Genomic DNA, 12,675 nt, shown 5'->3' on the forward strand with positions numbered 1-12,675 from the left:
GTCCAAAATGGCACAGTAATAGCTTCAAAACTACTTACCACACACGCACACTTTTAAAAGAGTATGTTAAAGTGTGTCAGTGCTTCGGTATTGTCGCTTCTCAACCTTTGTTTCCTCCTCCCTCCCCCCCCCCCCCCCCCCGCCCCGTCCTTCCATCACCACCCCAGCGGTCGTGTTTGTTCTGTAAAAGCTCATGAAAATGTTACCTAGACGACAGGGATGTAGAGCATCGAGTTTTGGTACGAGACCTGCGCACAGCATCCCGAACATCTCACACTGAGCACGTTTATTTGTTGGCTCGGGAGATGCAGCGTTACGGTCTGCGGCTCTCTGGTAAATGCTCTACAAGTAAAACATTGTAAGAGCTTCAACACGTCATCGAAATCATTGCGTACAGTCATCGTCGTTCGGAATGGGTCATCACTCGTTCGCAAAAGCTCCGAAGCTGGAACAGTCACCACAGTTTTTGGGGAATGCAATCGGTAGGTGCGAATCATCGTCGAGTTAAAACTGGTTCAACCAATACTAGCGCAACAAACGTTAATAGTTGCACATGACCAAAGCTCCAAGGCCGTGCAGAGTTTGACAAGCCAGCATACAGGTGGTGTAGATAGGCTTAACTTCATCCTAGTATTAAAGACTATTTACAATAAAACCTATTTAACATTGATAATTTCTAAAAAAAAAAATAATCGTTTTGCCCAGTTCAGAGTTAAGGAAAATTGAAAACTTAACACCCAGAAGCAATAGCTGCCGGTATCGGGTTTTGTGAATTGTGAACAGCTGATTGCATCGCTGCACGTGTGCAACGGTGGATACAATTTATTCGTTTCACTGCACCCGCTCCCGTCAGCGAGTCAGCTAAATTGTGACAAACGTAGCCCGGAAGCATAAAAATTCTCCTTCACCTCCCCACCGCGGCTACATTATCCGGCTTTGGTTCGTGCTAGTGCCAAATGGTACAGCAACCTGACACGTGCGAAACAATACTGCAGTGAACGACGACCGGGACAATGCAGCCTCCTGTTTGTGCTGCTGCTGGCACAAATAAATTGCCCTAAATACTAGCATAAATGACTTCGGGGACGGCAAAATGAAAGAAAAACAAACAAAGCACAAACAAAACAGATCGGGTGTGACCTGTCATGCAAGAAAAAAAACAATCTCGAATGGTTCGAATGGAAAAATTCTCATTGTCACGTGTTCGGCTCGATCGATTAATTGGTAATGATTTAACGCAGTAAGGTACGGGGTATCGTTCTATATAAGAAGGCAAGAAAATTGTGAGCTAATTATCCAACTCGATGAAATCCTTTTTTTCCCCAACCCAGCTTCGGTTGCTCATCCACGTATGCGCATAATTGTCTCCAAACCGGTTTCGGTTGATGTCTTTCATCTTCACATCCAACGTGTGTATTAGCTTTAGGCAAGATAGCTTCACAAAAGAATGTAACAAAACAAGAAGTAAAAGACATGAAAAAAAGAAACTAAGACAAGCTGTCATAATGTCACACCTTCAAACGCACACTTTCATAAACGAATACCCACACACACATACCCACGTACCGTAAATCGATCGACAGCCTACCCAGCACGCTGATGACAGTAAGGGTGCTCTGATGGGGGAGCCCTTTTTGAGTGGAATTAAAACAAACTAGAGACGGAACGTGATTCAACAGGCACCGTCAACCGAGACAGCTCTCGGTGAAAACCTTTGCGTTTCTTTCAACCGGCGGCTGAGGGCGCTATATGCGCTTCCACCAAAGCAATGTGGTAACGGTGCTAGAGAAAACAGACACCGTCAATCATGTAGCCACAAGCAAACCGAAACCACCGGGAAAACAGATAAGAAAAGCGAATTACTTCCACCTATCGTTTTCTCTCCTTTCTTTTTCTCTCTCTCTCTCTCTCTCTCACACACTCTCTCACACAGTTTCTGTTTTCATTTTTAAACTCTGTTGTTCCAGTACCCACGTTTCCACCGAATTTCGGTACTTCTAATTTGCCCACGTCTTTAGGTAGTAGAAAGAAGTAGCAAGAAGAACAACGACAACAGGCCTGAAATGAAAACCCTTCTCCTTCCCCACCTCACAAACCCTCCCCCCCCCCCCCCCCAACAACGTTTCACCTCTTCTAAAACGGAGGGAGGACGCAGCCACAAAACGGTGTGTGCTATGTTTCGCATAGCAAAGACCTCCCAAACCCCCGTAAGCCCTTTGGCTACACTGCCGAAAACGCCCGCCCATCCTTATGCTGAAGAAACGGAGGTACTGCCATTTTTACTAACGCCAACAATCCATTTATGAAATGAGCGACGTTTGTTCACCACCTAACGTCACAACATTAAACGAACATTATTATCCTTCATTATGGGCGGGGAGTTATTTAAGTCATAATTCTACCCATCTTCCACCCCAGCGGCGAAAAAAAAACCGTCGTGCGAAAGCATGTCAAACCCATAAGCACGCGCCGTATCCTTTCGCTAAGGTACACCGATACCCGGGGTGTCTTTTGCGCAGCCTGCCAAATTCCAATGCAAAAGGACACGAAAATCCATCAACCAAACCCAGTTAGCTCATCCCGGCCCGTCACATCGACAGCGAGGCGGAGATGGAGGGGCTTTTTATTCAAACCTTCTTCGTGCATCATCGCATAAGCAGGGTAACCTTTACCGGTAGCAGGCACCAAATGGGTGTACTTCGACTTTTTTATGGTTTTTAAATGATCTACATAGGTTTCGAACGACGCCCACGCACACACACACATATACACACACACACACACACACACACAAACAAAACCACATCCTACTTCGTGTACCACAAACAACACATCCACATACACACGTACGCATACGGCCTAGCTTCCAAGCGGTCGTTTCGGGATAAGATAATGAGCATTTTTGTGATCGATTTTTTTCTTACTGTGACTTTACACCGGTTACACGATGTTTCGCTTTTCATTTTCCCATCCCCCGTTTTACAGCGACCCATTACCACCAACCGGTGGAGATAAAATGTCAAAACGTCATATAGCGTCAAGCGCAAACCACCAGGCGTCTCCATCCGCCACGCGTCACCAGGCGCCTCCATCATCTTATCGGTGGAGCTTGCATGCCATTTTCATTGGGCGCATTCTTTAAAGCGTAATTACTGTTTCATTGATTTTGATCCTTACTTTCCGTACTTTACCATTCCCTAGCGAGTATTACCATCCACAGAAGGGGCAAAGTCGTATCGTTCCAGCCGACACTTGATGCGGGACATCATGGTTAAGGATTAAAGAAGGGTGGAACATGGATTTTTTTTCACTAATACACGCACACACACATACACACAGTAAGTCACCCCGAGTAAACTTGCCTTCCGGGAGACGGGAATTCGATCAATGCTAAGCCATCGTTTAGCTCGAAACGTTTTGGTTAGGCTGATGAAACGTGGCGGTGCACAACGGTGTAGCCGTTCGCTAGTGTTTTTTTGGCACAACTGCCACCTTCTGCCCATTTTCACACCGTTCTTTTCACCGAACGCAGCCACTTCGGTTTGGCGTTTTACGACCACCGAATCTTTCATCCCTCTATCGTTAGCTGCGCCCACATTCGCCCAAAAGCAAGTTTTACAAGACATCTTAAGTGCTCGAATTTGTTGCGCAACCGAAACCATTATAAACTGATTGAAATTTAATGAAGTCTAAACAAACTACGAACCATCCCTTTCACCTACATCGCTTTAAGCCCCACTTTCTTCCCTCCTGTCCCCTCACCAAGAGCCAAGAGTACCCGGGGATAAGCAGCTAGCATTTTGGGAAACCGTTTCATAGTACCACCGCGTTAGCTTTGATGTTTGTTGAGTGAATACCGAGCCAATCGCACAAATTTGCAAGCGATCCTCTAAATTTCAAGGATTTTTTGTTTTCTTTTGTTTTCCACTGGATGGTGCTGCTTTTAGATGGTGCTGGTGCGGCAGCGTTCGGTGCTCAACATCGACCCAATTTAAAATGTTGTTTGTACATATTTTTAATCCGACACCCGCCCTGGCAGCTCCGTCAACGCGGTTCCAGGACGGCCAAGTACAAAATTTAGTAATTGAGATTATTAGATTAATTATAGGACTGGCGTGTGGCATTAGCTGTTTGCGTTTCATACGTGTGCATCGCAAACACGATGTTTGCCAGGTGGGGAGGGGACATTTCAAAGTTGTCAGCTATTTACTTAGTAGCTTTTTCGTAAGAATTCCTTGCGTAAATTAGCGACATTTCAACGAATTTTATATTTATTTTTTATTTAAAAAATATTTTTTTTTTATTTTTTAATATTTTTTTTTTATTTTACGAGTATATTTGTAATTAATAAATACATAAATATTAGATAAATATTTTGATTAAGAAATGTTACATATTTACAGAGAACTTGATTTTTGATAGATACACACACCTATTGCAACAGTTGAAGCTTAGAAACAAAAATTACGGTTCAAACTGTACATCACAAGGATCAAACTAATAATCAAACAAAATGCGACCATTTTTTATTCATTGCTTCATTTAACCAACATGCGACCAACACAAGGAAGCAAAAATACCTGCCCAACACAACAAACTTGCCTCGCACTAGAACTAGCAGCACCATCCAGCGCTGCCAAATCACAAACTACACCCGCAGATGAGATGAGCTCCGGCTCATAAACATGTGTTTATATCCCATTCAGACAATTCGTCGTAAAACCAACGCATTAATGCGAGCTTTTCAGCTTTTAGGCAGAAATTGCAACTGCAAGCACTGAAGAACGTTTCCTTCGTGACCCAAGCATGGGAACATCCGTTTCTGGATAGCATCCAGTACCGTTCCAACACGTAGCAAAATAAAAAAAGAAACAAGGTTCCAGTGCTAAAACGGACGTCAGATGAATGAAGTTTCAAGTTGGCCAATCTGAGACAGGAAGAGCTTCTGGTCCCATGGGAGCAATTGCTAACTAGTAATTCCGAGAACAAACGAAAGAATGCTGCTTCAAATGAGCCATATAGCATTACTTAAGGACTGCTGCTACCTACTGCAGCGCACTCCAAATGAAAGCTCCAGAAGTAGTTGTGTTATGTGGCATGGACCTCCCTCTCCCTCCCCTTTGCAGGTGGTGCAGATATTTAATTAGACAATACTCCCCTGGAACGATGTGTGTGAATTGCGAAATAAACCAAAACAAAAAATCCTCTTCATAAGACCAGAGGCAAGATCGGCTATCTTATAGTGTGTTATGAGAAGCCTTTCGAATGCCTCACCCGAATAGTAGAAGAAGTGAATAAGTGAAAAGAAAAATCGGTCAAATAGTTTAAGCAATAGCAACGGAAAGATTCATGTTTCGAAGAAATAAATACCTGGCTGCAGAGATGTCTGATTTCTGTTTCAAGATTCATGTCCATGTCTGGAGTTTGCGTACTCTTACCTGAAATAGAGCAAAAAAAACATACACATTTTTAAATGAAATTTGCATACAGAAGGAAGTTCTACTTCAACAGTATAAAACGAAATTAAAAGCACAAATGAAGAATTGGGTGATGGAATGAAATAGTGATTGAATATTTGAGATTAATTTCAAAATTCCAATGAAATCTTCCCCTTGCTTTGAGGGTTTTAATTGATACAACCAATATGTTTCCACATACATACTTTATGTATCATTTTTTGGGACTAAATTTAACGAGTGCTTTGCATAAAGAATTTGCATTCTACGCCTGAAAGCAAGTGAACATTCGTTTACGGAATGGTCCAAACAATTCATACTTCGAAGAGAGGAACATCCTGTACCGATTCGTTCTCATTCTATGAATACATCGAAAGAATACCGAATCCACTATTCAACCTACCAACTAAGAGACCATCAATTCCAGCACATCTAGTACAATCTCGGTTCGTCTCAATACCGCTGTCCACAGCAATAACAACAACAACAAAATGCTGGTCAAATCTCGTTCGACAAGCTGCTCGAGCCAGTGATGGATCCGGGTTCTTCAATTTTATTGCTTCAAATTGTTGTTCGCCAGTGAGCGCTGCAATCCATCTGCTTCTTCTCCAGCGAGAAGCGAGATTTATTATTGTAACAATGTAAAACGGACAAAAGCGTGTACCCCGAACACCCGCATCGGCGAACATGATCGGGGGGCACCAGCCTCAACCAGCGCACTATTGGATAGGAAGCAACAACAACGAGAAAAAGACCGTTCAGCTAGATAAAGCTTCTTTGATTTGCCTTTGCTGAAAAAGCAAGACTGGGATCAAGTTGAGAGAAAAGAAGAAGAAATAAAGTAATACCTAAAGAAAGCGGAAAAATCGGTTCCCATTTTTTGCAACTATCCAACTAGAAAAGATGGAAGCGCACGCAAAACCTCACCAATACTCTTGGGAGGCTTGGGACAAAATGAATGTTCGTACAGCGCAACAACGGCGTGCTTGTTCGTGAGGGCGATTGTGCACAAGAAAACTTACTATTGAGTGCTACTGAATGTTTGCTTGCATTTTTCCCCCGATTAAGATGATTTCGAAATGGGACGTCAAGGCGGTACTTCCGTACACGATTTTCAAGTATTTGTGTTTTTAGTTTGATAGCTCCCACCGTTCCTGCTTATCCTTCGTTACGGTTTTCTATTTAATTCAACTTCAGTAAGGTTGCTTGCTTGTAAAAGCATCGTTTAGCTTCTTTAATTTTTTTTTTCTTAACATCTATACATTAAATTGTACTCAACAACGGATAGTTTGGGTGCAAAAAAAGAAAAACATCTTATACAACACACGTTGCATCGCCGATACTTTGCTTTGCTTGGCAAACAAATCCAGTGCAAAACCATGCGAATCGTGAAATCGATTTTATATTGCTTTTGTTATAGCTATTCAGCAAATATTCCATATTTCTTGTGTTGTTGATGGTTTAAGGCTCACTAGTGACGGATGCGACTCTGAAACTGGTTCCGATTTGAGCCAGGAGCGAGTGCCGAACCAATCGCTCCGGAGCTAGTTCTGAATCAATTTTATTAAGTGTAAAAATTTTTAATCAGTTTATAACGTGTAATATCTGTAGGATGTGTGCATGTAATAGTAAAATTTATTTATTTTATTTAATGGAATGAAGTCGCTGTTTCGGATTTGGGTCCGGAGCTATGAGATCAGAATTAGCCCCAGGGCCATGGATTCGGAGTCAGTTGCGGAGTCGCTCATGAATATTTGTTCAGCTCCGGCTTTGGAGCCATTTCGCTACTTCGGATTTGACTCCAGAACCATGAGTTCAAAAGTAGCTCCGGAACAGTAATTTCGGTGTCAGTTACTGCTCTGAAAGCGTTTTGCCCATCACTAATGCACACGACACATGAGGATTCGGTACATTTGCTTTTTGTTTATGCTCGTTAAGATATTCTTCCGTTGGAAAAAAAATCACATAAAATACACATAAAACAATGTTTGTGTGGTTGTAATTAAATTTTGTAATAAGATTTTTCAAGGCGAAATTGTATACTTTAGAGTTACTTAATAAGGGGCGGCCCGGTGGTGCATGGTGGTAACGGCGCCCGTCCACACGGCAGGGACCGGGTTAAAATCCTATCCGGACCGTCCCCCCGTAGCATGGACTGACAATCCTGCTACGTGGTAAAATAAGTCTTGATACGGCCAGGCCGTTATAACCGAACAAAAAAAAAAAAGTTACTTAATAAGTTTTATACCATAAAATGCTTCAATGATAGAGTAGATAGAGTGCTACCCTTAATATAATGTAACTTAATATAATAAAACCCATTGGGAGAACATTCCTGCAGTCCGAGAACTTCACCTGCAACTTTATTGCACTGTAACCACATATCAGCACAAGGTGTCAAGGTGACATACATACCCAACATACCGTAATCAATGAAGCTGACGTTTTCGCCCTTCCATGCAACTCAACGAATTTCCCTCGATTTAGTTTGCTCAAAGTCAAAATGGAACCACTGTAACGGACATGTTGGCGTCTCGAAGCAGCTAAAATATTAATCATGAAATTTAGCCAATTTACGTGCGGCTTTTCATTAATAATGAACTACCGTGCATAATAAATCAATGCATCTCGTTAGCACCGAGGTGCTGCACGTTTGCACAAGTGAACAGTATCCATTGCCAAGCGAAGCTAAACACATTTGGATGCAATTGCACATCCATCACTGTGTCCTGTGTGACTGTGTGCAGACCAGCTGACCCACAATCTGAGGGCAGATCGTAGGATAGCGGGACTACCGATGAGAGCAATATGAAGCTCTAATTAAACATCACTCGAGGTGGGTTGCGTTTTACTTCTATTTTGTAAATAGTTTAATTTTGTTGTATATCAGACTAATGCTAATCTTCATAACTATTTTTTCGATTGTCTCTCTGTTTTTTTTTCGTTTCCATTTTTAAATCAATTTCATTAATCAATCTGCAAGCGAACTACTTGTACCAGATATGCAATTTGAAATTAATGTAAAAAAGTGAACAAAGTTTAAAGTACGTCTACTTTCAATTAACCTGTTTCCATGATCCCTTGTGGTGTTGCACTCTGTAACTAGGCCCAACCAGTGCGAAAGCTTCAGCAACTTCCTAACGAAGAGTAACTTTTCCTGCTGCTTACTACACTACACATTGCATCTTCACAGCGTTATATTCTGGTTGTTAAAGCTAAAGCAACGAACAACAACAAAAAAAACCAACCATCAACCTCAACGAACCAACCCATATAATTAGAGAATCGGAAAGAAATACCACCAACAGATGTCACCGTATGTCATCAGCACCGGTCGTACCCCACATACCCGAATGTCAAAAGAAAAACGGGAAAAAGCAGAACAAGATGGAAAGCTCAAGCACCCACGATCAAGATGCTTACTGTTCGCTACTAACTGGCACAACTAATTTCATATTTAATTTCACATCACAAAGTTTCACCATACGTCTGGGTTGGCCCGTTCAACTATTGCCGCTGTTTCCGCGCGCGCACCCGCGCATACTTTTTAATCTGCTGCACTCGACTGTTGTGAAACTTTTCCCCGTCCCGTCGGTTGTCATCGTGACGAGTGTTTTGCTGGCATCCCATGTGCGATGGATGTCGTGACGTTACGGTTAAGGAGGTAACTTTCCCACATTAATCTGTCCTTTGTGTGAAAGTGTTTATAGTTTTACGAAAGAATTTAACAACTGTTTCGTCAATAGTAACTTGCGCACTACCGTTGCACGCATGATGAAGCACACTTTAAATGCACGAATCTACATAAAACTTTAAATAGAACCAAGTTGCTGGGAAAGCGTTTTCATTCCATAGCTACAGCGATTTACAGGTGAGGAAGACGATATTCAAATAGAAACCATTTCTTGTTATTTCATCATCATCGTCACCATCATGATCAGCACTATCAACGAGTGTTCGGCCCTAACAGCATCTTATTATCATCCACCAGCGCTTAGTGTACATCCCTGAGAGGGTGAGAAAGGAACAAAAAAAACCTCACCTTCATTCAACCGAAATGCTAGCCACCACGAAATCCACAATAAAATTATGCATCCACCAGGCATCTTTTGCGCTGGTCTGCTTTGACACAGAAGCTTCTTGCTTCGACCAAAATAAAGTTCATCCGACCAAAATGTGTTTTGCAACACCACTGCACGCTCAGCTGAAAATAACGATTCCATCGAAAATCGTCACCATTCGTAGCATGGTTGTGTGCTGTGAAGCAATGGATGATCCAACGGATGCTGCAACGGACACACGGCACAATCGATGAAGGTGTGGGTTTGCTGTTGTGATGTCTGTCTATTCCCCCAAAGCAATTCCTTTCCATCGCCCTTTTTTAGTCAAGCAACTCGTTTAACCGTCACATAGAAATTTGCATATTTTTCCTGCCTGACCGAGGTCAAAACGTTACCGTTTGTGATAGTTCGTCGTTCTGATATCTGACAAACAAGCAGAACAAAAAATCCAAATCATACCAGTGTACCTCACATTCCCTTGAGTCCAGCACTATGTTGAAGCATGGCTAGGAAAAGAACTAACTTATAGGTTCATTTAAGCATGAATTGGTTGTGATGCAAACAGCAATCAGAAGGATACGATTGCACGCTACCTCAAATAGTGTATTTTGATCAACAGTTCTTTCATCTAGTTTTACATTTGTTAACAATATTCATTACATATACAGCAAAACATGTTTGCCAACAGTCTCTTCCTAACACAAGACATTCGTTTAGCTAATGTTTCTTGCTGTGCTTCCCAATCGAAACCACACACGTGCAATCGCACACATGGCCACCGATCACCATTGCATTTATTCAAATCTTAAATAAACATATGCTGGTGTAGTATAAGACAGGGATGGTGAAGGTGTTCCAACTGTACGAAAATGCTTGGTATCTCTCCATCGCAAAACCATAAAGCTCCACGTATCACACACAGTTGCAATGACAGATACATGTGAAAAGGAAATTAAATACCACCACGCTATATCGATGACACTTTCCGTTCCCTTCGTTTCGATTCCGGTAAACAGAAGTGACTGTATAACTGACAGCTGCACCTGTTGACAGTTCAGCACTGGTGTTTTGCACAGTGCACATATACAAGGTTCTACTACCTCGACAGGTGCTCGACATTGTTCTAGCATTTGCGGTTAGGATGGTCTACTACTATCACCTGGTAGTAATGAATGTGAATGGATGATGGACCTTGGGAAAAAAAACTTGTGTTCTAATACCTTGTGACACGCTACAATGATAACATTCGAAAACAAAGACTAATTTAAATACAGAGCTTTAGCATTATAAATTGAGAAACTGTCATCTATTGGATTGGGCAACTTTTCACAGGGTTTCACAATTTAGTTCGTATTTCATTTTTTATGTGTTTTTTTATTTGCTTTTGACAAGGAGCAATCGATTTCAACAGATACGATGTTGAGAGCTTTTAACGCACGACTTTGTAAACTCATCTGTGATAAATTGATTTGCATTTGATTTGTGATTCTGCAATCAATTTTGGAAAATATATTTCATAAATTAAATCACAATTTATCAAACATAAATTGGATTTAGAATTTTAAGTGTAACGCACAAAATCTCCAAATTGAAACAAAAATACAGTGGAACTCCGGTTATTCGTGCTCATCGGGACTCAGCCCTTGCGGGATAAGCGAATATCACGGATAACAGGCACAACTCTTCTTATTGACAAAATTTAGTGTTTAGTGTGTAATGGATAGATTTTCTGTTCAAAGCAAGGTGTTAATTTGCTTAGTTGCATTTTGCGAACTAAATCTGTTCTATTTGGTCGAACTTGAGCAAATTGTATCAGTTCCTATTGAGGTTTTTATTTCTTGCCATGATCGGCTTTGCAATTAACATGTCAATGCGCCTTTCGAACTGTCATTTCCGAGCTGCACGGATAATAGGACAGTCGGATAAAATGTACCCGGATAATCGAAACTCCACTGTATATAAATAAAACCGATTGTTGAAAATAAATCGAAGTATTCAATGCTATACCGTAAACCCCGTAAAAGCCTTTTCTTCACATAATTTAAAAAGCTTTTTGAGTGTTAAATAACATTTTGCACATTTTCACATGTTTGTAATTTTTTTTTTCAACAAATTGCATAAAAAGTTCCATTCTGTTACCCAATGCAACAAATTACAAGTCTACAACTCTTCTTATCTCCCTGCTAAACTACCTCATACACCATTTTCTTTTCAATCGACATCATCCTTTCTATGCGCAAAGGATTATTTTTACTGATGTTTTCCTAACCCCTAACAAAGTGCTTTCCCGACTGGTCAAAGATAACCAACCATCCACGGATAGGCCAAAAAAAAAGAAGAAGTGCTCAAATTATAATCCACCAGCAACACAAACACCTTGCAAAACAACATAAGCTACAACGGGGAGAGTAAATTAATTGCAATGACTATCGATATCAATTCTCCAGCATATAACAATACCCCATGACCTCCGCCTTCCACAACAGACAGTAAGTGTTACTTTGGGATTACTTCTTTACGTCTCCCCCGTCTCTCTCTCTCTCTCGAACTTTTCATCCTCATTACACCTCCAATCAGCACTCCGGCCCGCTTATCCCTTAATGAAATCTCCTTTACGAGTGCATCGCCCTCGAGTACTTGCCCCAGCATGAGCGCCAGCACACACGAGCCACACTGGCTGTATGAAAATTTCGTTCGCAAACGAGCCACTTAAAACTTACACCAACCAATTCCACTTATCCCGGATGATAACAGAAGTAAAAGCTAACGCCAAGACGTTCGGCAAAGACGTACACGAGGAAATGCGGGAATTTGGTAACATTCGACCCTTTGGCGTCATTCAAAACCTGCCACCACGTTAAGGTTGCACCGAGCACCCGTTCGAGTTGGTTTTTTTTTGTTGTTGTTGCAAAACGAGAGCAAACGTTAAGCGCGACCATGACACGAAGAATATCAAAACCCACCCCAAACCCCAACACCGTGTGCGATCCTTAAAATCTACCCTTCACTGCGAAAGTAGATTATCATCAATTTTCTCTTTATGCCACATCTTGCGATAAGGGAATGAATGCTCGCGGGTGTATAAAAGTGAAAGTGTGTTCTCCTTCCTGCCGGCTGTCGTTCCAGGAACGCGAGATGATTTTAAGTCCATTGGCTTG

General features: G+C 41.6%; 1 protein-coding gene across 4 annotated transcripts in view; it reads right to left on the reverse strand.

Annotated features, from left to right (window-relative positions):
- Nucleotides 1-12,675, reverse strand: part of LOC125760998 (peripheral plasma membrane protein CASK) — a 229,278-nt gene that overhangs the window by 122,545 nt on the left and 94,058 nt on the right. The gene's annotated exons all lie outside the window — the stretch shown is intronic.

Source organism: Anopheles funestus, chromosome 2RL, assembly GCF_943734845.2.
Source record: "Anopheles funestus chromosome 2RL, idAnoFuneDA-416_04, whole genome shotgun sequence".
Classification (NCBI taxonomy): Eukaryota; Metazoa; Arthropoda; class Insecta; order Diptera; family Culicidae; genus Anopheles; species Anopheles funestus.